We start from the raw sequence: 27,660 nt of genomic DNA on the forward strand, positions 1-27,660 counted from the left end.
CTGTAGTTTGAAGTTAACGAGCTGCCAAATACATTTTTTTCTGCAGGCCCCAAATGGTCTTACATAACGGCCCTCACTGAAGTAAAGACACGGTGATGAAGTCTCATCCTGGTACCTCGCGATGACATAACAGGCGCTGCGAGGGGGCGAGATCACGCAACCGCGGTGCACACGGGACCACGAGTCTCAGTGACTGCGCATGTCCTGTATATATGTGACATCTTTTATGTCACTATTGATCTACAGAGGGCTGTTGGGGGCCCACACATCCCAAGCTGTATTTCCACACAGGTACAGTGTGCCAAGCTCCTCCTTGTCCTGCAATCTACCTCTGGCAGATCTTTTATTTAGCCCGCTGCAGCAAACGGCTCCTCCTCATGAATTATGCAGCCATGGGCCCTCGGAACAAGCTCCAGGCCGACTCTACACCTTGTGTGTGGCTTAAAATATAGATAAAAGCCCAACAGCCGGCTACATTCTTTTTTTTTTCCCCCTTCTTCTTCTTCTTCTTCTTCTCAAAACCCAAGCATGCTGGCAAGAAGATAGTCCACGCGGCAATTAGGCGCTGGAGTTGGTGGAGAATCCTTAGACATGCATGCCGGCTGATTGCAGGAGCTGGATAAGGGTCAGAAAACTACAACGTGGCAGCGCAAGAACAACACGCTTGTGTGTTATCTGTTGTGAGATAAAGGGCTTCGACGGTCTGCATGTTTTGTTTTTCTTTAACCACGCATTGTGTGAAAATACTTGGTGTCAGCGGGATGAGCTTAAATTCAAGTCCTGCATGTGCCAATTTCATAACAAAGCTTAGGCAACTTCTCCCAACAGCAACGGCTTACTGTCAGCCAAATGATGGTTTCGATAAAAGTGATGGGATGTAAAAAAACGTGATGGTGTGGTCACAGTAGTACTCAAGTTGTTTGTAATCATCATTTCCACTGAGGTTGAAGGACCATGTGATTTTCTTTTTCACTCTAATTCAGCTTTTTTAAAAAACTGATGTTTCATCGGTCCCTTTCCAGCAAAATGAGTGACCGACCGACAGACAGACAAACAAACAAATATCTCAACCAAATCAAGAAGGCCTCGCCCTCTAAGACAAAAAAAACTAACCTTAAACGCAACCAGGACATGTGGGTGAAAACAGGTTTGTGAAGTTATCAGAAGGGATAGCACCAAACTAATCGTCTAAGGAACTGTTTATGTCCCTTATGGCCTCTTTGTTTGACTCAGAGTATAGGAATCTCCCAGTGTAGGAATAATAACTTATGAACTATTCTCATCTCTTACAGTGAAAGAAATAAGTATTTGAACACCCTGCTATACTGTGAGAGAGATCTAAAAAGAAAAATCCAGAAATCACAATGTATGATTTTTTTGTAAGGATTAATTTGTGTGATACAGCTGTAAATAAGTATTTGAACACCTGTCTATCAGCTGGAAGAATAATATCAAGGTTCTGACGTGACTTAGCCAGTCTCCAGACCTAAACCCAATAGAAAATCTTTGGTGGGAGCTGAAACTCCGTGTTTCTCAACGACAGCGCAGAAACCCGTCTGATCTAGAGAAAGATCTGTGTGGAGGAGTGGGCCAAAATCCCTCCTGCAGTGTGTGCAAACCTGAAGAACAGCTACAGGAAATGTTTGACCTCTGTAATTGCAAACAAAGGCTACTTTACCAAATATTAACATTGGTTTTCTCGGACGTTCAAACACTTATTTGCAACTGTATCCCACAAATAAATCGTTAAAATATCATACACTGTGAGTTCTGGATTTTTCTTTTTAGATGATCTCTCTCACAGTGGACATGCACCTACGATGAAAATTTCAGACCCCTCCATGAGTTCTAAGTAGGAGAACTTCCAATACAGCAGGGTGATCAAATACTTACTTACTTACCAAATACCAATATATATTATTCCCTCCCTGTGAGTTGAAATCACAAGACGATATGGGACTCCATACCTCTCTCAGTTTTAGCAAAGACAGTACAATAGTATTTTCTCGGTGAATGTCAACTTTTTGCGTTTGCGAATGGCGTCTTCATTATTCAAAAGTGAACACAGAAATTTAAACAGCAGACGACTGTGATACCTCCGTGTGCTTATGAATTGTTTAAGAATAAATCTGTGCTACACGGCGTTAGCGTGGCCGCGCGGATTATTCGAAAAAGAGTCGCCGGCCGTGAATTCAATAGTGAATATGATATCATACAACAGTCGGTTATCTATTCATGGGGCCATTAATGAATCATAGCTTCCCCCTCTTTGACTTTATACTCCAGACATGCCCTCTTTAAATATGTCATAAGCTCTTATTCTTTTTTTAATGGCCTGGCTTAAGCTTCAGACAAACACAAATTCACAAACATGACGCGGTGCTGAAGGGGAAGCTCTTGACATCAGATTTGATCATGAGGTAATGGTGCAGGTATGACTGTCACACGGTGAGTTTGGTGAAGTGACGTAACGTGGAAATGCGGCCAGCGTGTCTCGCTTTCTACTCTTTCTGGTTACATTATTTATACATTATACCCGCCAGGCTCTTTAAGGCTCTTTTTGCATCACTTTGCAAGGTTGGAATATCACAGTGAGCAGAAACACCAGAGTTGCCGTCGTTAAACCTTTCCTAAACTGTACAAGCCATTTTTACTGTCCTATAAAAAGAGAAGTAACCTCTGGATCATGCAACACATGAACAGGTAAAACGACTCACGCTTGAGCGACATAACATGAATAATTTACAATTAACATTAGCTACATAACACATGCTGTTTTAGCCAGGTAAGATTAGCGTGCTAAATTAATTGTGTTATAGGAATTTTTCTTTTTTTTTTTTTTCGATAGTTAGCAACTGTTTATCTCATAAGAGGGTCATTTGAAAAAAATATTTCTGTAAGCAAACTGGCTCAGTGTGACTCTTGAACACTTTTGCTGATTGCAGGAGTGGCATTAAAAAAAAAAACTGTCATAAGTCCGTCTTTAGCTCAGTAATCACGGCCCGGAGTCCACTAGGATAAATTATGCACGGTAATGACGAGGCATTGGATCTGACGGCTCTGTCGCTGATTTATTGATTACCCCCCTCCAGATGACGAAGGTTAAGTGTCAATCAGAGGATCTGAGCGGCGTAGAGAGAATACAATTTTCCCCTCTGATGGCTGGATGTATTATTAAGTGTTGTGCTAACATGTCACTTTAGTCGGGTAAACGGGAAGTGACTCAAAGGAGGGAAAGCATAAAATGAATAAAGCAGCCAAAAATGTTTTTAATCTTGCAACAAAGTGGCAGCAGCGCAGTGACGACAGTCTGGCAGCATGTTTCTTACAGCTCTATTGTCAACTTCCTTTAAGTCAAGCTTCATCTAGCAAGCTACCTCGAGAGTTAGTTAGTCCCTAAATTAGTACTTGTCTACTACTATGTATCCAGGTAAGTTATACTAACTAGCTCGCTACCTAGAACTTAGAAAACCAACTATGTAGGATGTATATATCGGTCCGTCTATTTTACACCTAATCAGGATTTAACTATCACTTTATTTACAGTATTTAGCTATTACCTAATTTAACAGCTGCAATAATTATGTATCTTATGCGTCTCTAGGTAAGCGCCAGAGATTCCACAGTATCGGCAACAAGATGTGTAGGTCAGAAAAGAGATGAATATGTATACATTTTTTGTCATTCAAATTTAAATCCTTCCAACTAAAGATCTCTCGTCAACTGCAGTCGCTCACATTTGAAAAATGCATGGCTGTGGTCGGTCTTGCCCGCAGATATAAAGTTATGGGTGTGGTCCACCAGTCATGGCCGCAGATATAAAGTTGCAGATGTGTGTTGTTTGTAATTATGAGTGTACCCCTTTAAGAGCGGAGGGGGGGCGGTGTCAGGTAAACTAGGAAATAGAAGCAGGCTAAGCAGCAGAGACTGTGTGCTTCCATGTTTAAAAAAAAAAAAAGACGCGAGGCTGCGGTTCACGGTCCTGAATCGGTTTTCATGTGCGCTGAGAGTGTGCGACAAGTCCGCAATTCTGCAGTGGCACAGTTTAGAGGCAACACTGGTCAAGACTACACAAAATAAGCGACGTCTTTCAATAACTATGGATTTCTACTCGTAACAAATTTCACGCACGTGATTTTTCGTGCTCGACTGTGCAGATTTGCGAGTGCGATGGCGCATACGCGCCTGTCAATTCACAGTGACTGCAACTGTTTACATAAGATGTGAATTATTCCGATCTGATGTTTACGTGGGACACTTTTTTTTTTCCCAATGTGATGCAAGCTAACAATTTGTCAGGCTTGTTGTATTGTGCTTTATTGTATGGATAGCTGAATGTACAGATTTTAAATATAGGAAGTTATGGTTTGCATTGAGCGTGTTAATCACTGGTGTAGCATAGCACCAGCTAGTTCCAAGCTTGTAGCTCAGGAGGCCAGAGTTGAGATACTTGTGCCTCTAAGCTCTTACAAAATAAATCAATAGCCTGCTTTTATTTATGTTGTTGTTCAGGAAAAATCCAACAAAAGAAGCGCAAGCTGTGGAGCTTCATGGAGAAAAGAGCTTTGGGGGAGGCCCTGTCACTCCTACATCTGCTGCAGTGACAGGAGGCCTGCTGATGCAGCTGCTCTACAGGGCCCTCAAGACCCAAAAAAGCGGTCCAAAAAAAAACAAAAAAACCGCCACATACAGGCCTGCCGGGACACCGGACTGAGACCACCATCAGGTACACACACACGCACACACTAAGACACATTTCCACTCAGCGTTTTCTCTGTGCCCCTCTCACCCACACAGATGTGCCAGAGGTTTACATGCCAACAGCTTCACAATTTACATGCTCATCTACTACACGCACTTATGCGCACACACATACACACACAGTATCTCATTATCTATTTTCATTGTAATTATTAAAATGTAATTACTAATATTTACTTATAGTGCGGAAAATATGGTAATTTGATAATCAATTAGTTTTCAATCAATTTATGCACCTCTACTGTACATTTAATAAAAAATAAATTTCACAAATGTGGTATGGCCCCCAGCAGAATTTATAAACACTGAAATGGGGAAAAAGGTTGAAGCTGGTAATCAAGCTGGGTTCGAGCTTCCCCCTCAACACTTTTCAATTTCCACTTCCGATTCCTGACCAGGAGTAATTGGCCCGAGAGTGACCTCCCGTCACCTGCAGCGTGGCGGTGCTGGCAGGTGAATTATTAATAGCTAATATCATTATGTAGGCTCTGGTTGTCATAACAATCCTGACTGGCGGAATGGGGAGGGGGGGACACTCAATCTGACGCCTTGCCCCTTGCACAGACAATGCCGTTCAATTATTGATACCGACTAATTGGCGACAGGAATCGGTAGGCAGGGTTACTTTTGTCCCCCCCCCCCCCACCCCCCCACGCTCCTTCACATTTTGTGCCACTCCTTCAATAAAATCTTACGAGGAGGCTGCCCTCACCTTGCCGAGCCCCCGTGTCGGCAAATTAGCAGGGATCGTGACCCTTGTCGCTTTTTTTCCTCGTTTCACTGAGAATTGAAGATTCTCCCACACCCCCTCTTCACCTCAGCCACTTAATTAAATAAGAAGTCAATGTACATTTTTTTTATTTTATTTATTCCTGGCACGTGGGGGGGACAGGTTTGATTGAACAAAGAGTGCTGGAAGTGTCTGTGGGTTAATAGAGTTTAATTAGGGTCAGGGTGACGGTACACGGGAGTCCTGCTGTGCACCTCATTAACACGATGTTCAATATCAGCTAGTGCAAGGACATGAACATTTTTAACATATTAGAAACTTGTCAAACTAGCGGGGCCACTTGGTCAGGGACATACCACCGCCACACCATATATTGATATGACGAAAAACTCCATCTTATTGTTGGTGGCCTTGAAATCACTGGCCACTAAAATCTGAGAAGAATGACAGTCTGTCACTAGGCACGACATTTCTCTCCAGAATATCTTCATAGATTTGTGATTTCATTCGACACTCCAGAGATTCAAGGATATGGCCAAGCAGCCCCTGACCATATGTGCATAAAATTGTCAGTCAACCCTAAAATCCCACAACAGTCAACAAAATAACCCGCCCCACGATCTTTTCTTTCAACATTCCGCACTTTTGACTCCGGAATGCCTTGATAGTCTTGTGATTTCTTTGTACCCTGCACGGCTTGAAGAAACCCTGTGCTTGCCTCGTATATTTAAAATACAGAATTACCTTTTTGGGCACTGTACGTCCGTGCTTTCATCCTCCATCAGGCTCTGCCTAGGTGGAATTTTAACATAACACACCAATTGTAAGAGCGGAGGGGGCGGAGTCAGGTAAACCAGGAAGTAGAGTGTGTGGGGCCCGGTGTCCCGGTGTGGCCGGGCAGCAGGTCGTTGTGAAAGGCAGTGTGCTGCCGTGATTAAAAAAAAAAAAAAAAAACAAGACAAAAAAAACCCCGTCAGACTGTAGTTCACTGCGCTGGATCTCTTTTCATCTGCACTGAGTGTGCGACAAGTGCGCAAACGTGCAGTTGCGCAGCTTAGAAGGAACATTGGTCCTGGGGCTGCTTTATACATATGGTATCAAACCTCAGTGGCCATGTTTTGGCACTGTTTCCTCGCATCCGGTACCGTCTGTACAAAGTCCAGTAAAATCTCAAAACGATGGAGGCATCCCGGATTGAAAAGTGTGAGAAAACGTGAGTATTTTCTGTCTGTTTTTGCTGCATTTGGCACTGGATCACCTATTCACATGAATTCAAGTCACTATGCCCTGCTGTATATTAAGTGAGCCTTAAGTGGCATCTACTTAATGTTGCAGGCAGTGGACTGTGCATATGGTGTATATAGTGCCACACTGGTTCTTGCGTACAGTATGAACCCCCAACCATTCACCCTCCTTCCTATTAAAGCCGTCTCTTACAGTCACAGACACACATGCACATATGGTCCAGCGCGCTAAGTGGGCCCGCCATCTTGCACTCTCCATCTCTGGGTCTTTTCCACATGGGCGGGGTCCGAATGGGTGATCATGCCGAATCACATGCTAATGCTAATGCATACGCTGGGCCTCAGTGGAATAGCCGCGTCCCGACCTAAGAGGCTCCCGAGCCCTAATCTGCTTTTTAGGGCCCAGCCGCAAACGCACATCTGCATAATCGGGGCGACAAGTGTGGAGAGGGTGGAAGTGCAATGGAGGGTGAGGTGGAGGAGGGATGGGGGGCGGGGCGGCGGGCGAGTCGGAGCTGTCATCACATGTAACGTCATCACGCAAGTAGTGGCCACACCTCGCTACAGTTCAGCCGGCATCGATTGAAAGCCATTTTGGATTTTATGGGACGGTGGTTGGACTCCTTTTACTAGAAGATCATTAAATATTATTGTTTGAATGGGTCGTAATAATTGAATTGAATATCATGTAAGACATGATGACAAAAACCATTCATGATTCAAATTATCATCATTGCCATTATTACTCTCAAATACTGGATTAATATTTTTTAATAGCATAGTTTATATTGGAAAAATAATCAAATACATGACTTTTTAAACAATAATAAAGTAATTATGGTTAGCAGTATTTCATTTATTATTCAGATGAATATGAACTGTAATTCATATATACTACTACAATGTTCTGTTACTGTTATTACAAATGATAGTCATAATTATTATATTATGAAAACAATACAACATATTGTATAATTTACAATATTTATGCATGTATGACTACAGTATTAATTGTATATTCATACTATTATTTTTACACTGTTATTCATAGTTTAGATAATGTGAAATTATGGATTATTATACTTAACTGATATCATTACTATCAGTACTGCTATTACTGCTATTAAAATTGTTAGAAATACCATTTACACTTAAAAAATGATTCATTTGATCTACTAATTAGATATTTTTTTTACAATATAGTATTAATAATTTAAATTTTTATTAAAATATATTTTAATATTCTGCATTATTATTATCATTTCTTTTTATATCTTATTTATTGTTCACATATGGTGTGACTTTTTTTACATTACTGTTTTTATACAACATTATTATTATTGCATTATATAATTGTGTGTGCGTGTGCTTGTGTGTGTGTTTGCAAGTCAAACATGAGCCAGCAGGCCAACCGTGTTGTATTGATTAGTTAAAGCGTCATCGTTACCGCGATATTGTGGATAACTGGGAAATTAAAGCGCAATGTCACACAATTCTGCACTTCTCCTACATCAATAATTCAACCTCCTCTTCTTACACACACACACACACACACACATACACACACACACACACACACACGCACACATGAACCAACTTGAGAGGAGATAAGACAAAGTTTGACAATAATACACACAGCTATGGAAAGAAGAACGACTCGGCGACATATTTAGAAAATCCCATTTCCCATGTGACTAAATGTGTCTCCAGTAAGTAGACCGAGTCGCAGTGATGAAGAGAGCAGGGAAGTCATATGGAGACAGCGAGAAGGGATCATGACAGAGGTGGACAAAGTACTCACACTCTACATTTAAGTGCCCGGGGTGGTGGGGGGAGATTCAACCCCTTTACTTCAGTAAAAGGACAAAAAATACTGGTGTCCAAATTATAATCTTAAATTTTCACTGTCGATATTTTACAAATATAAATATTTTTTTTTTGGGAGGGGGGGGTAGAGTGGATAAATGGCATCCCCATTCATTTCAGTTGGGAAAGATGATTTGAGATACTAGTGTTTTGATTTACGAGCGTGGTCATGGAACAAATTAAATGGTGAAGGCACCACTTTATTGATACGCTATTTCCCACAACTAGATAGCGATTTGACAGGAAGTCGTAAAGCGACTAATCTCTGTCTTTACACAACTAAATACTTTACCGCCCCGCTGCCCCCCCATCCTCAAGATTGTCCACTCGCCCAAACCTGGGAGCCCACCCCCCTCCCCCCACCAGACTTCTAGCATCACAGGCGAAGGAACCTCCAAGTGATCAATAATGGATGATTCTGTCTCCTACACTGCTGCTACATTAGCAAGTGCAGGGGGCTACATTCAACTTGATGGGCTTGTTAATGCATCCCGTTGGGGTTACGCTGTCCTACCAAACCCACGCACACACGCACCAGCACCCCGGCGGAAGGGGGAAATATTTTGTTTTTGTCAATTATTTTTAATCAAGAGACTTATTTTCTGGAAAGCTGTGTGTAAAAAGTACTGGTAATTTCAAATTAAAAAAAATAGCAAACACCAAAAAATGTATTTATATCTCGTGTTATTGTGTAAATTTTTTTTCTCAATAAACTAAGACAATGTCTTAAAAAAATACGTTATTCTCATCTCATTAACATTTTATTTTTTTTTAACGGAATTCTAACTAAAACTGACTTTTCTTATACATTTTCGTTGAAATGATAGATTTCCCAAATTCATTTTCTTTAAAATAAAACTATTTCTTGATTTAATAATTTTAAAAATGACCTTGTGAGATTTTCTTATAACATATTTGTTTTTTTTTAATGTAAAATGTAAATATGTACCAAAATTTGTGAGCTCATGACAAGATGGTCAACAGGATCATAAAGCTCATTCGTACTGTCGCTTCTCTCGAGCGCTGTAGATGTTGGTTAGACCTTCCCTGTCCACTAAGAGCGCCTGTTGGTGCCCCGGGGGCGCCTCTCACCGCCACAGGGCTCCCTTGGCTAAACATCAGAAACACAGAGAATGGAAATGTTTTTGTCTCTTTTGATTGCTTTATTCCACGTCTTCATTGGCCGTAATGTTGCACCTAAAGCTCGAAGGGTCGGCATGAATGCATAAAACAGATATTCCCTAAAAACATATGTAAAAGTGATGGAATATGCATGTGCTTGTTAGAATGCATCATGTCTGCCAATGCCGCACGCCCCAAATATTAGGCGGGGATACACACGTTGCCTATCTTTTATCCCCTTTGCGCATTTCAAGCAGGGAAACTGAAGCCAGGAAGTGCTCATTTCAATTTGTTTGCGCAGGAAAAACACGAATTAAAGATATTTATATGAAGTGATTGAAGGTGTCATGTTATGAGAATATGAATGACAGTATTTTACAGATAAAGAAATTTATTATACTCCAACAACAGACAGAACAATTTAAGTTAAAAAAAATGACAAAAAGGCATAATGTTATGAGCATGAAGTTGTACTATATCAAGAAAGTAAGAATTTCTGAGGGTCATTTTTTTATGGGATAAAAGAGAAAAATTGCATTCAATTTTAAGTTATCTTACAAAAATAAAGGTACATTTTAAAGAAATATATTTTAAAGGAAATTATATATGTATATATTCTATGAAATTAACTTCAGATTTTTCTGTATGTTCCTCCAGAAAAAAATGCAATTTTACAAAATGTCTGCTATATTTAAAAAAAATCATGGCAGCTAGAAAAAATTCTTATCATATAATAGTTGTGTATTTTAAAAAAATCCAAATTTTTTGACGAAATATTTTTTTTTTGAGAAAGAAATCAATTGTAATCTTGTGAAATAAAGTTGTCATTTTAGACAAGGAAAAAAAATCTCCTGAATTTAAAGAATAACAAGATTTAAAGGTCTAATCCACAACAATTTTTTTGTTTAAAAAAAAAAAAAACCCCAAGCCACTACAAAAATAGATGATAAAATGTTGATTTCAATATTTTTTTAATATAATTAGTGACAATCCTATTCATTCCTGCGCTAGATGTCTTGATAGCACCACAAATTAACGTAATGAAAATAACATGTTTTAACTACCAGCAGTCAGGCTCATATATCGACAGCGCACAGGTCAACCTGGCCATAGAGAGGAGAACTCGTGTGGGGTGGAAGGAGGAGGATTTAACCTATGTTCCATTGAAGTGACAAAGGTTTTGGTGTAATGTTGAATCACAGCATTCGGGGGCGGTTTAAAGAGCAGATTCATCCATCCATTTTCTTAGCAGCTTATCCTCAAGACGGTTGTGGGAGTACTGGAGCCTATCCCAGCATTCAACGGGAAGGAGGCAGGGTAGACCCTGGATCGGTTGCCAACCCACGCAGGCGCGGGGAGGACATCCAAACTCCACACGGGCGGGGCCGGGATCGAACCCTGAACTTCAGAACTGTGAGGCCAACACTTTACACCTGATCCACCGTGCCATCAGAAAAAGAAAATTATCCCTTAAAAAACAATGAAAGAAAAACTATTTCAACTTCGACATCGGGTGATGCGGTATCTGTTGACGGCTGGAGTCTGACTGCTCTCCCTGTTTTTTTTTTGTCCAAAATAATTGCCACCAAAAAGCCAAAGAAAAAGCACAAGAGTTCATTCGTCGCTCTCGTGAGGTTCGACCTCAGTCGCATTGGACTTTTCTGCAAGGGTCATTATTCCACAGCTTTGGTCTCAATCATGCAGATATATTCCCGCCGCGCTCATTTCCCGTGTTCCCCGTCTTCTCTTTTGCATATGAAGGGCGAGGTGAGTCCAAGAGACGCTCGGGATCAAGACCCCCCTCCCACAACCCCCCCCCCCCCCCCCCAACCACCAAGTCGAGCGGCATGCAGAGTGGGGGAACGAACAGGGTGCCTAATTGACGGCCCTTTAAAATTCCCGCAGAGGAGTGATGGTGCTTTTCATGTGGGGGCCGTTCCAATAGAGAAGAGTGACGAGTGACAAGAGGTGAGGAGCACACGAGAGACCTGCTGCACATACTGGATGATTCGGGATGGGGACAGCAACCATGAGTTGATATTTTGCACATTGGTGCGACGTACAGTATCTTACTATGCTGATAAATTTTCCTTTCTCGTAGCTGTCCAAAAAAATTCAACATTTTGAATGACTTTACTATTAGCACTGTTTTTCTTTATGAGATTACATCTTTAAAAAAAACAACAATAAAATTTCCTTCACCGCCAATTAAAATATCAAGAAAAAAAAAGACTATTTCTGAGCTGTTTCATCCTTTTCCTCCATCCAAAATTAAAAAAATACATTTTTCTTGAAAAAAAATACTATATTCTCGTGTAATCCTTGTGTAATCTTTTTTTTTGCTCGAAGAGGCATTTTTAACATTTTATTTTTATGAGAAGTAATGACGATTTTTATTTTTGCACTCGATACGATTCTAACTTTTTTTTCTTCAAAAAAAAAAAAGAATTTTTTCTTTGGATCGTGCCATATTTTTTTTTCAACGCACAAGACTTTTCCCTTTTAAAAAAAACCTCTTCCCTCAGAAATACATATTTTTTTTTAATCGCAATTTTGAAGCATGTTCTGGTAGTGTGTGTCAACAAAGGTTCGTGGTATTGATCGCACCCCCCTGAAGTTGTATGACGTGCATTATGCTTGAGAGAACAATTAATTGTGCATGTGATCGATGTTCATCCCGGAATCAATGGACACACTGTCTCTATCCTCTGTCGATTTTCTTGGTGTGCGTGTTTGTTGTGTGTTTGTTTCTCTGCGTGTGCAGTTTTACACTACTGTAAACTGTGTATTTTTTTGTACAGCATAATTACTGGGACAACAAAACGAGTAATCATGTTGGTTCGTTCAAGTTTTTTTTTTGTAAGAGCCACATAACTGTTTCATGAATATGAATAATTGTTTCAAAGAAATTACTTTTTTTTTCATAAAATATGGCATTCAACGGGGAAAAAGTAAATATCTTATTTTGAAATATCTTAGTGTTAATAAAAAATTGATTAATTAACCGTTTTGATGAGAAAAATACCTTTTTTGAGAAGGGTTTTATATAATATAAATTGTATTTTTATTTTTAATATTCATTTTACATTATATTTTCTAGGTTTTATAAAATACATGATTTTTAATACAAAAAACAATCTTTTGCCAAATTGCACTTGCACTGTTAACATATTTTTCCAAACATATTCCCTTTCTTTGGTAGAAAGAAATGCCCCTAAAAATCTGTAAAATATTTTTCAAAGCCCTCTTCTAGAAAAAAAACAAGCATGATAAAAATCATGAATTTTTCTCCCCCCAAAAAAGGAAAAAACTCAAGTATAAACACAACTTACCAAAAGAAAAGAAAAAAAGTAAAATAGGACATATTCCAAAAAAAGTATATATATAGAAAAACATCCCTCATAAAAATCTGGAAGAAACGAAAACACCGCTGTAATCAATCTTTTCCCAAGAAAAAATATTGCAAAAATTTAGGACAAAACGGCATTTTCTAGATAAATAAATCCTTTATTTTGGAAATAACTGGGAATTAATCTCGGATTGTCTGGGAAAAAAAAAATTCAACAAGCAAAACCCTTCACAAAATAGCTTAAAAAAAGACAGCGTTTTCGAGAAATATAAGACTTATTTTGGTAGGAAACAATTGTAATAAGACTTTGGAAGAAACCCGTCTCCCACCCCCCCAAAAAAACAATTTTTTTCATTGGACATTTTGGGGAAAAATAGTTTTTTATTGGGAGTGTTGAATGTTACAGAATTTTCTAGAAAAAAGACCTTTGTCTTGGGAAGAATTAATCCTTGCTAAAAACTTGAAAAATGAATCTCTTTTGGAGTTTGGGGTTGGGGATTCCAACAATACAGTCGTAAAAACAACTCTGGGTGGGGCAAGATGTCTTCATTGTACTTATGCGGCATCGCTCTCGCTTTCATACGCGTAAAAAGGCAACGGTTTCGCAGGCCCCCCTCAGCTGCCAGCTCGGGGACGATTCCGCTCGGTGCACATGGAAAGGCAGGAGCCGCCCTCCTGAGTGCCACAGCGTGTCCATTTCCCCCGCCTGCAAATGGCCCCCTCGCCGGCTCGCACGCACTTACGCGCCGCCAGCCCGTTTCCGAAACGTCGTGTGGTCGTATGTACGAAAATGGAGGGTGTGACAACATACCTGCTGACGGTATGTGGAGCGCAAGGAAAGAAAATAAATGACCTCACCATGAAAATGTCATCAATATTTCAGCTGGTGACCAAGAAATTGTTCGGCTGTTCGGTTGAAGTTTGCGCAAAGCCCCTCTTATCAAGGGAAGAAAACACCCACATTGATGTTCTCTTTATAGTTTGTACTTTGCAGGGCGGTCTTAACCCTAGAACTGAATTCGTTATTCGACATCCAAGAATGATTTGGCTCGTGTGGTGGACTTGAAAGTCAACCGGGTGGTCATGGAGTGGTCGTCTTTCACAGAGTGGCCTATGAGCCAGATGGTAGAGTGATTGTCCTTTGCAGCAGGCTATGATCGAGCTGATACAACCAAGGTGGTAGAGGGCTTGTCTTTCATAGTGGTCTTCACCCTGGGTTTTTAGTAGAGCGGTTGTCTTTGATAGAGTTCTGTAGGATTGCCCCTGACCATGTGGTTGAAGTGGGTGCCTTTCGTAGAGCAATCTTTGACGTGGGCGGTAGAGTGTCGTCTCTCGTCGAGTGGTCTATGACTACGATGGTACGTATGAAGTTTTTCACAGCCAGGTTATTAAAGTAGTTCTCTTTCATATAGTCGTTTACAACCCAGGTCTGGTCACGTAAGAGTGGTCTCTGACCTCGTAATACACTGGGCAACTTTACCAGTTTTTTGTGTTTTGCCTGTAGTCTCTCTATAGCTTTGGGTCTTGAAGGCCAATCTTTGCCAACAGGGGTTTTTTTTCTTCCTTTTTTCACTTTTGGGTCTTCTTTTGAGTCTTTCTTTATTCAAGTCTCAATGCCCGATCGACCCAAAGAACATTCTTGATTTTCCACAATTTTTTTTTCGTTTGTTTGTTCCTTTTGGGTCTTTTCTGTCTCTTTGGCTCTTTAAACCCAAGTTCAAGATTGAATGTTTCTGGTTTTCTTCACATTTTAAATTGTCTTTCGGATCTCATTTTGGGTCATGACGCCAAATCTTGGCAATCAACATTTTTCATTTTTTTCTGTCTTTGTTTGGTCTTTTATTTTTTTCTTTGGGCCTTTAAATCTAATCTTTGAAATCTATAGTCTTTGTTTTTCTCTGGTCTCTTTTGGGTTTCGATTTTTCTTTTTTGCTCTTGAAACAGGTTTCTTTTCTTTCTGCAGTCAGTGTTTTTTATTTTCACGTTTTTAGGTCGTCTTGTGTCTTGGTCTCAATACCAAATGTTTGAAATCAAAATTTTTTTGTTGTGTTCTTTGGGGTCTTTTGTGTCTTGTGTTCAATCTGTATAATTGAAGTTGTTTTTTGTTGTTGTTTTCATTTTGTGCTTCGGTTTTTGAAACAGGACTTTTTCAGTCAACACTGTTTTTTTGTTGTCTGTTTTCAGTGTCATTTTTTTTTTCATGTTAGGGTCTTAAAAGCCAATCGACTCAATCAATATTTTTGATCTTCTTGTGAGCATTTCAAGTTGAGGAACTAGAATAAACAACTATATCAGAAATATGAGTGGTGGTTGCAAGAAACAAGAGGCAACCAACACACATAAAAATAAAACAAGTAGAGAGACAAAGAGGGTAACCGAGGGAGAAAGACGGAAGAGAGGGAAGGAGGACATGGCCCACCACACTCAGCTACAGGAAAGCATTTAATAATTTACATCATCTGTCACTGTGCGCTCCACTGGACCACTCAACAAACAGCACCCGTAATTTAAGGCAAAACACACACATACACACACACATACAGGAAATAAAAGCATGCGTGCCAGGATCCTGCATGCACTTGCCTGCCACACGACTCACCGGCGCAGCCTTGAGGCTGGGCCGCGATGAAGCCGAGTTGGACCCTTAGCGGGCCCGCCACACTTGTGGTCTGGCCTAGTCGAAGCTACCTCTGTCCTGGCTTTTGTCTTGGCGGTGTACATGTTAAATTCATGCCCGTGTGTGTGTTGCTGCTAGCTCGCGCTCAATGGTAAATATTTGATACAGTTCTCATCCATCTGAGGAACTCCCCTACGCATACGATTAGATCTACCTGTCTGTTAGCATAAGGGTCCTTCCGGGGGTGTGGTGGGAGACTTGGTCGCCGCCATGATAACTGTTTGTTTGTCTGTTTTTTGTTTTGGGAGGTAAGAACCCGCAAATGGATGTTCAGAGAGTCACAAATTGCTTTCGCCTTAAACCGTCTGTCATCCAGGAAAAAAAACAGCTTGGGGTGTAGTTTTAGTGAAAGATTTGCAAGATAAACTGCAAAAACTTTGAGGCAAAATTCCCTGGTGGGTTCGCGGTACATGCAGCTGCTTTTCAGACAGAAATAATGGGTTCAACTGCTTGGTAGTGCCCCAGTACCTGACCATGGCTGCTACCAAGCTTGGATGAATTAGAATGATTGCGGAGAAATAGCAAAAGCCCAAGGAGACGTGGTAATATGCCTGCAGTTATTTTTAGAAAATGTCCCGTGTGCGCAATCAATGTGACATTATTGTCAGGGGTTATTTCAAAACCAGTCAAAGTAGATCAAAAGGTAACATGCTGCTAACTGCAGCAATAAAACAAATCCCAATTATGTCATGTCAGGAGTTATTTTATACTTTAATGGATGGATAAAATGCTAACATGGGCATATTTGCTGTGCCAACTGTCAAAATACTCATGGTATTTCTGTATTTTCCCCCAAACCACAATGAAATTGGTAAAAAAACAAACAAAAAAAAAAACTTCGAACCTGTAAACTTGTCTCTGGCAATCCCGAGTTGGTGTGGAAATAGTGCCCCCCTTGTAGTATGACTCCTCTGAAGGATTTAGAGCAAATGACATTTCAGAAGCATAGTGAGGATACAATACAAACACTCAGCATGTTCAAATCTTTTTGAGAAAAGCTAATAAATGGCAAACACAGGTACCAAAGGAAAATACTAATAATTGCTACAACTATCAATTTTCAGAACAAAAATAAACAATAAGGTGGACGTGTATGCTTTATTTTGGTGTGTAGAAACTATCAAAGCCTGGCTGACATGCTAACAGTTGCTATAACTACTTGTAGCAACTCGTATACAGGTACCATTTTTAACGGCTGACGCATGTAACGAAAATGCTAACAGTAAGTACAATTACTGATTTACTTGATTAAAACAAAAACTTAGGTACACACGTACCGGTAGTAATCTCATATAACCTCAACAAGAGGCGTAATGCAAAAACTACACAAAGCTGTTATGCCCACTGCTAGCTTTCTAGCAACCTGCTTTCATATATGGTTTAAGAACATCAAAAGAAGATTTGATGATTTTTCAGGGCTATTTGATTATCGGCGGGATGGTGGCGCAACCGTAGAGCGTTGGCCTCACATTTCTGAGAACCAGGGTTCAAATCGCAGACCTGACTGTGTGGCGTTTGCATGTTCTCCCTGTGCCTGCGTGGGTTTTCTCCGGGCACTCCGCTTTCCTCCCACATCCCAAAAAACATGCAACATTAATTAGGTGGGATTGTGAGTTTAGTTGTTGTCTGTCTCCGAGTGCCCTGCGATTGACTGGCAACCAGTTCAAGGTGTACCCCGCCTCCTGCCCGATGACAGCTGGGATTGACTCCAGCAGGCCCTTGACCCTCGTGAGGATAAGCGGCTTAGAAAATGGATGCATGGATGATTATTCCAGAATTTAAATCCATATTTAATTCCCCCAGCAAGGCAGCACAAGCTACAAGGTCAGCACCAGATGGGAAAATGTTTCAATTTCACACTTGGTTTGTCATAAAATCACAGCATGTCCTCCATCTTGAAAACCGAGAATGAAGTGACAAGCGTACCCATCAGGGAGCATCGCTCGACACACCTGAGCCGAAAGTTTCAAACTAACAAAAAACACAGGTGGATGTAGGCACAACCAGTAAGCGAAGTTATGGCCGATGCATCAAGCTACGGCGGGTTGGTGGAGTTCTGGCCGGTGGGGCGAGTCAAGTGAAGCTACAGCCGCGAGGCAGCGCTACGGTCAGTGGGGATCCTACGGCTAGTTGGATTGATCATACAACTAGAATGTTGAGTGAAGATAGTCAAAGGTGTGGAAAAAATCGACTCACCATTCGCCTTGCACGTTCACATCAACCAAGTTAAAATAATAAGTCCGTGTCGGTGTTTGTGTGAGACGAGTTTGCAGGTGACGTGTGTATCTCGGTGTGCGTGAGTCTATGAAAGAGAGAGAGATATTCCTCACTTCAATTATGGAGGTATCAGGACACACCAAGAGCCCTGGGGGAGTTCAAAGTTCAAGAGAACAGGACTCCGGAGGGCTTTCAGGGAGCCATGGTGTCCATCACTTTAAGTAGACTCACATTCACACTCTCCCCAGCGGAGATTGACTTTGCAGGGTGTTATGGTAATCTCCCCACCCTGAATGCACACAATGCAATGCAGTGCTTCACTTCATTTGTTGCGACATTTTCTCGTCATTTCCAGTGGAGTCTCTTATCGTGACATATTGACAAAATAGTAGCAAATCTCCTCAGGGATTTTAATAAGAGGTACAACTCGATACTCGTCTGAATGTTGCATGTGGATTTTTTTTTTTTTTACCGTGTTCTCAAACATACGCGCTTTTAAATTGTGGCAAATATCTTGAGGTACTGTCATTGTACTTGTATACTCCAAGTCTATCTATTTATTTATCTATCTATTTATTTGTTTTACCTTGATTGCTAGCAGGCAAACTTTATCCCGAAATTTTTACTCTAGTACATGGTGTTTATATTTGGTCATTGTGTCACCAAAGAAGAGATAGTGACCAAATAACAGATTAAGAAAGCAGCCTTCAAGAACATTAATGTCAGATACTACTCAATGTGATTTGTTTCTCATTAATTAAAAAAAAAGTACTTTTTAAAAACATTTTATGTTAATATTTGATAACCAAACGAGAACATATTGACCCCAAAAAATTGCAAAGGAGGAAAACTCCAATCGAGCCCTTTATTATGAAGCACATTGATTTTCAGCCTAGTTAAGAACCAACTTTACCGAGCCATTTTTAAATAATCGCGGGAGAAATGTCTTCATATGGGATATGACTATGTGGTTTGATGGTGATTTATGAGTGTGACCAAAAGTCGAAGCAACACATTTTGCCTCAAAGCCTTGGTAGAGGTCATAAGGCAAATAAAAATTACAGTAGCCCAAGTCAAGACAACATCTTTTGTCAGTTGGTGAACTTTTCAAATGCTACTGGGTTGAAAACCAGTTAAGAATTATGTATAAATATTTCATATTTGCTTGTATGTCCATGCTTTGTTCTCGTTTTGAGCGTGAGCATTTCTAAAGTTTAATTCAAATGGGTTTGGTTTTCAATGCCCCATTAAAAGTCAATCCAAACTTGAGAATTTTTTTTTATTTTATTTTTTTTTTTTTTTTACTGGCCCCCTTCTTGACAAAGGTTTAGAGGATTGGTCACCCCACCATCCACTGAGGCCTTCCAGGCTTATGAACCATAAGTTTGTAGTACTAAGTCTGGAGTACTGAGTTTTACTTTTTATTTTACTTCCGCAGCATCGACTACATTTATGTGCTCGCGTCAAGCACACTTCAGATATGAAGAGCAGCTAAACTTGCTCAGAGCAGCCTCTCAGCTCCCCGGACGCCTGACCGACTCAGATCTCTTGTTCCGCAGTAGTGCGCTGAACCGCCGAGGGTTTCCGAAGACTCAGAACCCGCCAACCACCATCCACTCCCCTCCTCGCTCGGCTTTGCAACCTCACATGAAACGCAATGAGTTCTCCGCGCAACTTTTAGTCCAGCTCCTCTTCAATTTTTACCAGGCCCGAGTCGACCTCCCTCACCCATAGTTCACCGCCAACCCCGCAGCCGCATCCCGACACCACTCGACTTCCCTTCTTCCTCCACCACCGCTGGCTGCATTAAAGGCAAAAGGGTGGCTGATGCGTGTACCGTTAAAGGGGTGGATTGGGGTGCAAGGGGCGGGCGGCCCAGCAGCGCCTGCCCGTGTCTAGGTCCGCCTCATGAAATATTGACAGCCAAGTGTCCCTTCCAGGAGCGAGGAGGAGAAGGGTGGTTGGTGGTGGGGATGGGCGGCGTAAGCGGGTTCAACATTAATATTTCAGACTGCAATCTCCTGCTTGACAAACTCCCACACGTGATTGGCTAAAAAGCTCGCAGTGCCTAGCAAGCAGCCGCCGTGCTCCTCCAACCCCCCCCCGCCCCCTCTCCAACCACCCATTCTGTTTTTCTGCTTACACCTCTCAATCTCAACACGCTGAAATTTGCGGAGGCGGCATGGGGAGGGTGAAGACGCCGAGCGATGGGGGTACCGGCAGGGGCGGCAGCCGTCGGGCGGGTAATTAATTACGGCCAGTGATTTTTGGCAGCAGAGATCCCCGCGCTCGGCCGGCCCTAAGCCTCAGGGGGGCGCAGCCGGTGAGGTCCCATCGAATAAAGTGGCATCCATTTTTTATGAAGAGCAGGTTATCCTATTTAGTCAGATTAAAACAGGCATGGGGGTGGCAGTGGGGAAGAAGAAATAGGAAGGCGGACCAAAAAAAAAAAAAAAAAATCTTCTTCCATTCCCATTTGGCTCTCTCCTTCTTCCACCTTTTACTTTATACTAAAGCTTCACTCAAAAACAAGCCTCCCCTCCCTTCTTTTTCCCATCAGACCCATCTAGGTGCCCGTCTGCATCCCCATTAACCTGGTTATGCGTGCAAAGTGCTTCACTGACCCCTTGCCAGGTACGCCCTCACCCCCCCACCCCCATGCCACCACCTTCCACTTCATTCATCTATTTCCTCTGACTCATCTATGACTATTTCATACTTTTTTCTGCTTCACTCTTCAGTAAATCAGACTTTACTTTTACTAAGCAAGATTTTAAACGTTAGCAGATGCAAGACCTGGAATTTAGCATAAACTGGTTGCTTCAAACCAAAATGGTAAACATCATGATCGATTTCAGGTATTTATTTATTTTCTTAGACTGACTAAACTGAATTCTATTTTGACACATATCAGGGTTGGTTTAATCCAACTCTGGGGATGGCCGTTTGGTCAAGTGTGGCCACTATCATACGAACCCTCCAGCAAAACCACTCAAAGATGTGGTCTCAGCCCAATGGCAAGTGATCCCTGGTGCATTTGGAGTTACTTCCACTCAAGTGTCATTTTTACATAGAGAAAGACACAGAGTAGTAAACCAAATTAGAAATTTGCATTGACACTGTTTAAGTGTTGATTCAAAGACATTCTGTGGATGAAAATGGTCTCATTCAGCTCGCAAGTGAATTCTGGAGCAGTTTGGTACACTTTTATTCTTGTGTTCGCGCTGCATTGACCACAGACAGAGCAGCCACCAACAAGTTAAGTCAACATTACAAGTTAACATTGGGGTGTACTTCCGTCCACGGATTCAGTGTAGAACATCTGAACCGGCCTCCCCTGGTGACTTGTCTGTCTGGACTATATAAAAAGTGTGAACACACCCTTAGACTACATCCGACAAGGATAAATGCTTAAAGACCAGCATTTGGGATTACTTACCCTCCTCTGGGCAGTGTCTGTGGAGGTGTGATGGACGCTTGAAATATACACCCCTCCCCCCTCCCTGAAACCTAAAAGCCGGAGAAATTAATAACAGTTCAGTGCCAATCCACCAATCGGGAGACTGACGAAATCCTCCCGTGTAACTCGGAGCTGTTTTTACGAAAGTGACATCAACTTTAGATGAGTCATGAGAGGATGATGAGATTATAAACAGGGCAGTGGATAAAAGTGGATTCAGACGCAAGGTTGCTTTCCCAAATAAAAGTCACTCTGTAGCATCCTGGAAACTTGGAAAATAATCAACCTTAGACCTCAGCTTCACCTGTTTATATAAAGGCTGTGATTTACTGAAGGTTTGCTCATGCAAATTTGATAGAGCACACAAACTGATATGAAACCTGACCAGGACTGCATCTGCTAAATGCACTAAATTGCCGCTAGGTTCATTTTGCGTGTTGCGAGAGTTCAATTTAGCATGTGATGTGATTGTGTGTTTGTGAACTTTTAAACAATTTTCCGCGGGATGGGCACGTAGCTCTACAGACGATTGCCCTGGACATGAAACCAGGTAAATCAAACAAAACGTGACTTTTATGCTGATTGATAGATTTCTCTTGTATGTGTAACTCGGTAATTTGTTTGCCTTCCATGAACACTTCCAATCTTCTTTTCCTTTCGGCTTGTCCCGTTAGGAGTCGCCACAGCATGTCATCTTTTTCCATCTCAGCCTATCTCATGCATCTTCCTCTCTAACACCCACCGTCCTCACGTCCCCCCTCACAACATCCATCAACCTTTTCTTTGGTCTTCCTCTCACTCTTTTGCCTGGCAACTCCATCCTCAGCACCCTTCTACCAGTATAGTCACTCTCTCGCCTTATTTCCAAAACATCCAAGTTTGGCTGTCCCTCGAATGAGCTCGTTTCTAATCCTATCCGTCCTGTTCACTCCAAGCGAGAACCTCAGCATCTCCGTTTCTGCTATCTCCAGTTCTGCTTCCTGTTGTTTCTTTGGTGCCAACGTCTCTAATCCGCACATCATGGCCTTTATAAACTTTGCTTTCCATCCTAGCTGAGACTCTTCTGTCAAATAGAACACCAGACACCTTCCGCCAACTTTTCCACCCCACTTGGACCCGTTTCTTCACTTCCTTACCACACTTACCGTTGTGCTGTATTTTTGACCACAAGTATTTGACATCATCCACCCTCGCTACCTCTCCTCCCTGGGGCTTCACTCTTCCCCCGCTGCCCCTCAAATTCATTCACAAATATTCTGTTTTACTTCGGCTAATCTTCATTCCTCTCCTTTCCAGTGCTTGCCTTCATATTTCTAATTGCTCCTCCGCCTGCTCTCTGCTTTCAATGCAGATCACAATATCATCTGCGAACATCATAGTCCAAGGGGATTGCAGTCTAACGAACACTTCCAATCCATAACTTCAAATCTTGTTTTTGCGCTTGCAGTGCTTTCGCAAATGTTCCACGGTGAAACCGTCGACACTACCAAAAGAACAAAACCTTCTTTTGAATACGAAGGTCTCCACTGCAATCTGTTGGAGTCAGTGAACACACAAATTAGCATGCGGTATTTGGGATCTGATTAAATTGGGGCCAAAATCACGTTCACGTCTATCATACCAGAACGTCAGAAAACGTCTCGCCACCCAAACACTTGGGCAGAATGTAGGGCTCGTACTGGGGAATTTGGTAAAATCGGAAGCAGGTAACGTTTCCGCTAAGCAATCTAACATGAACAGAGAACAGCGTCGAAGCTTGAACGCGAATGACTTTTCAATTTGTTGTCATCCACGTCTTTGTCTTCTTCTTTTTCTTCTACCTGTCTGCTGTCATCACCTTGGGAGGCTTCTGTTAAATGATGCAGGAGGCGGCAGACAGAACTGTAACATGGCAAAGCCAATGGCACGTAAGAAGGGGAGGGGGGGGGAAGCACACAAAAAAGCAGCGTGGTGCAGCGTGAAACATCCTCCTGGGCTTAGAGGCGAAGGAGAGTAGAGGTAGCAGGAGAAGAAGAAGACAAATGGAGATACGTGAGGGAGCGTTTCAGCGCTGGAGGCAAAAGGTCGTGTCGGCGACGCCAGGCCGCAGAAATAACGTTCGCAGTGCCGCCGCCGCTCGACTGAGCTTTAACGACGTGTTACGCTACATTATTTAACACTTATTGAACAGAACGTTTGTTGTCTTCATGGCTGTATTTACAGGGCTATAATGGATTTGCAGCAGACTATTTTTACGGCACAGCTGATATTTCATCCCTTTAGGTTAAACTAAACACTTTATGCAAGTGCAAAAGACTCAGAAAAGTGCGGAACAGCACCTAAGACAGCAAAAACTTTCCAGACCTGCATTTATGAACAGTTACTTTGAGGTTTTGTTCGGGCACCAGCATATAATTGCTATTTTGGGGGTTTTCCCAGGCAGAAAAATTCAGTCTAAAAAAAAAAAATTCAACCCCTGAGACATAAAATTTGTCTCAAAAGTCACATCTAAAAAGACAAAAGTCGTCAGCCATTTTATGTGAAGTCGCCATTTTTAGCTCATTTTGACATTTCGTCCAATTTGTAACAAATTTGAACCACGGAAAATAATAAATACCCAAGTTTAGCGGCAGGCCGGTCTTGTTTCTCCACAATGGTCATGTGACGCTTGTGGTCCTCGTGAGGATTGGATCAGAAAGAGAGCGGGGGACAAATAGCCGGGCAAGAATACGAGAACACAAACAAAGCACTTCGCCGTGACCCCAAAACTGCAAGCAAAGCTGGTCTCATACACAAACACACACACACACACGGTCTCCCAAGGTAACAGAAATCATGGCTGTATTCGTGCTTTGAGTTCATCCATGCAGATGATGTAAGGAAGTAGCTGAGGCACACACACACACACACACACACACACACGGTAAGTCATGTTTTTAAAGGACAAGGCCGGTGGGACAGTCAGTGAGCGAGAATCAATGAGGAGGCCGCCACTCCCTGAGCGTCTGCGAGCAAGCGCTACATGCACTTCTCTGCGTGTCTTATATAAATACCAGATATACTGTACTGTTCTTGAGCGTGCGGGAAATCACACTTAGCTGCGTTTTTTTGACTCTGTTTGTATGTTCAAATGCTTAATAGTAATTTTTCTTAGCCAACTAGCATACTCAAACTCACCTCGGTTTGCTACAAGATGCAACTAAAAACAATCAGCTCCACTCATTGGACTTTATCCTTAAATATTAAATGCATTTGAATGAAATGTGACTATTTTTGCACAATTTGCGACCAAAAGGATTTCGTAAAATATTGCAGGTTCTGGCCTGGGCCTGATTATAGAGCAGCAGAGGTCCCTGAAGACGTGTCATTTGAGTGCACACGTGTGTGGAAAAAGCAACAAAACACTCGCTGACATACTTGAGTGGTCATTGCACAAAATGGGCCCCTCCACTTTGTACATCCCATTGGGAAGACTGACTTTTTGGGTGGTAGAAGGGATATAATAGTCAAGTACGGTTATTTTAGAATGTTTCTTTAAATAATTTGTATATTTTTTTAAATTTAAATTTTGGTACTATTTTTTATTTTTATTTTTTTTATAATTATTTTAGTCCTTTATGAATATTTGTTGTCATAGTGTTCTTTTATTGTGGTTTATCTGATACAGTACTCTACTATGCCGCTGCTGCTACTACTACTACTACTACTAGTTAGAACGAGGATAAAACAATTTATATTATGTATTGTTAATTTTTAACTTGAAGAATTTTTAGTTATTTGAAATAAAAATTAAATTGTGATTGGCTAGCAACCGGTTTAGGGTGTAACTTGCCTCCTGCTCAATGACAGTTTGGTATTGGCTCCAGCAGTCTTGTGACCTTTGTGAGGATAAACTGCTAAGAATATAGATGGATGGATTGAAATTGAATTCTAATGATTTCTGTTCTAGTGCTTGTTTTATTATTATTGTCATTGTAATTATTATTATTGACACTATTATTATATTCAACAACTCATTTGTTTTAGCCCATTTACTTATTAGACAGTATAAAAAATACTCTTATGATCATTAATCATTTTGTGTACTATTATTTTAAATAACCCACCATATACTCATTTAGTATTTGTATTTTATCTACATAATAATAATACTGTATGAATCTCATCTGTCATTTGTACCATTTAATATTTTTGTATTGCAAGTTCAAGTCATAGAATTGTTCACATTTTACTTTATCATCCAAAAATAAAGACAGCAATGTTCGTATTTTGTATCATTGTGTTGAAATAAATAGTTTAATTAAAAAAACATTGAAATTATAATTTCATTACCTACAATAATTTTGTATTGATTCATTATTATTATTTTTTAACATTTTAAAAAGGAAGGAAATGATCATTATTTATACTTTAAAAATGAAAGAGTTAGGGTGTTTATGTCTTTATTTTTTATTATTTCCTTTTTTTATTGTAGAAATGCATTTCGCTGTCACTAAGTAGAGAGGAATAAAGTGTAGGTAATGTTTTTTTTCTTTTCCTAGTGTGTAGCAGATAAGTCCATTAATGCTGTGCCTCTCCCCCAGCAAGCAACACACACGCTGTACATTTTCAGCCTTCCTCTGAATTATGGATGGAGGGGGCCCTTGTTTTTCTGCTTGTGCGCTGCCCCCGCGTCCACTCAGTGCACTCTACTGTACACGCAAGCTTCTTATTCCGACACGGACCGGGCTGGAGTGGGTGGGCGGCGTTTCGGGCTCGGGGAGGCCTTCCGCGGTTCCACCAATGCTGATCAAGTTTGGCAGGAGGCTGAAAAAACTATCAGGCCCCCTAACCTGACGGGAACGTTTTGACACATAAATGCGAGGATTTATTTATTTTTTTCCATCTGTAGTAGAATTTAACCAGGGCAGAATGCGGTGCTATTGCATCAGCTTTGTGAAGCAGCATGTGGCGCAAGGTTACTTTTGAATGGCTTATATGTTTGTGACTGCAAAGTTTAATTTACTTACTCTAAACAATGCCACGTTTGTGATTTCTTTAAAGTCCTTGTCAAAATAACTAAATAATTGCATGTTTGTGGTAACCGTAAACACTTGCTTGTGTTTTTATATTAATACTGAAAAATAATACAAATTTTATTTTTCAGTCGATTTCCCCACAAATTTGATTGTTACACTCAGATGAATTATAGTAGTGAAAAAAGCCTCCAATGAAATAACCCAACATAAAATTAAATACAAATGAAAAAGAAATGTAACATTGACAGAAAAAAAAATAAGTAATTTGAGTTTATGAAAGATTCCTCAACAGCCTTCCCTATAAAACAGGGCTAATAACAAGCTATCAACCCACCCGCTGACGCCATAATTATTCTCATTGGGAAAGCTAATCAGCTAATTAGGCTAATAGAAATACTTTGAGAGCACACACCCGTGCTCGCATTAGTCATCAAGTCCCTGTAGACGAGACCACAAGCTAACACAGATAATGCCGCGAGCTTTAAAATGCGAAAGTCACCGCATATATCTATATATTCCAAAGTCATGTCGTTATCCAACCCGCTTATCCTCACAAGCGTCGTGGGAAAGCTGGAGCCTATCCCGGCTAGCTTCGGGCAAAAGGCGGACTACACCCTGAACTGGTCGCCAGTCAAGTCACAGGGCAGATATCGACACCATCGCTGAGCGGGAATCTTATGTTCCAAAGTGAATAATCAATTATTTCAAGTAGATGAATTGATATGGGGCACTTATTACCTATAGACATTACGATAGTTGAGCCAAAGTCTTTCTTTTGCGCCGTGTTTAATGTGTTCGGTCCATGGCAACAGGAGGTGTTTAACGTTGGCTGACAATGGACGAGCATACAATAGAAGTATTGTTTTGCTGATTTATTGGTTTGGTCATTAGCAGTGATGCGTAAAGCATACTGAGATGATTGACATGAACGAGGGAACAGTACGAGGGTAATGAAGGGAAGGAACGCAACGTCATGACAAAGGATGGAAGGATGTGAAGGAAAGAAACAAAGCAAGAGAACAAAGAACCACAACGCTGCAATAAACTTTCATTTTCATGGTTGAAAATATTTGCACGATTTCCATGAGCAACGGAATGCAAAACCAGAGCATGAAAGAGCAGAAGTTAGAGAAGGAACAGCTGAACTGAATAAACTAATGGAAGAAATGGACAAAGGAAAATAAAGATGAAATATAAAGTATGAATCGAATATTGGACTGAAACCAAGGGACTAAAA

At 41.0% G+C, this 27,660-nt stretch overlaps 1 long non-coding RNA gene across 4 annotated transcripts in view; it reads left to right on the forward strand.

Moving 5' to 3' along the window:
- LOC133491419 (uncharacterized) overlaps positions 1 to 27,660 on the forward strand; it is a 79,167-nt gene that overhangs the window by 8,270 nt on the left and 43,237 nt on the right. Inside the window, exons 3-6 of one of the 4 annotated variants that reach the window (XR_009792402.1) lie at positions 4,513 to 4,726; positions 10,976 to 11,136; positions 11,485 to 11,691; positions 24,721 to 24,899. This is a non-coding gene — a long non-coding RNA (uncharacterized LOC133491419). Of the gene's footprint in view, positions 1 to 4,512; positions 4,727 to 10,972; positions 11,137 to 11,484; positions 11,692 to 24,720; positions 24,900 to 27,660 lie in introns of those variants that run through there. The other 3 variants (XR_009792403.1, XR_009792401.1, XR_009792404.1) reach the window with 3 other exon arrangements.

The sequence above is a fragment of the Syngnathoides biaculeatus genome, chromosome 18 (genome assembly GCF_019802595.1).
Source record: "Syngnathoides biaculeatus isolate LvHL_M chromosome 18, ASM1980259v1, whole genome shotgun sequence".
In the NCBI taxonomy this organism is placed as follows: Eukaryota; Metazoa; Chordata; class Actinopteri; order Syngnathiformes; family Syngnathidae; genus Syngnathoides; species Syngnathoides biaculeatus.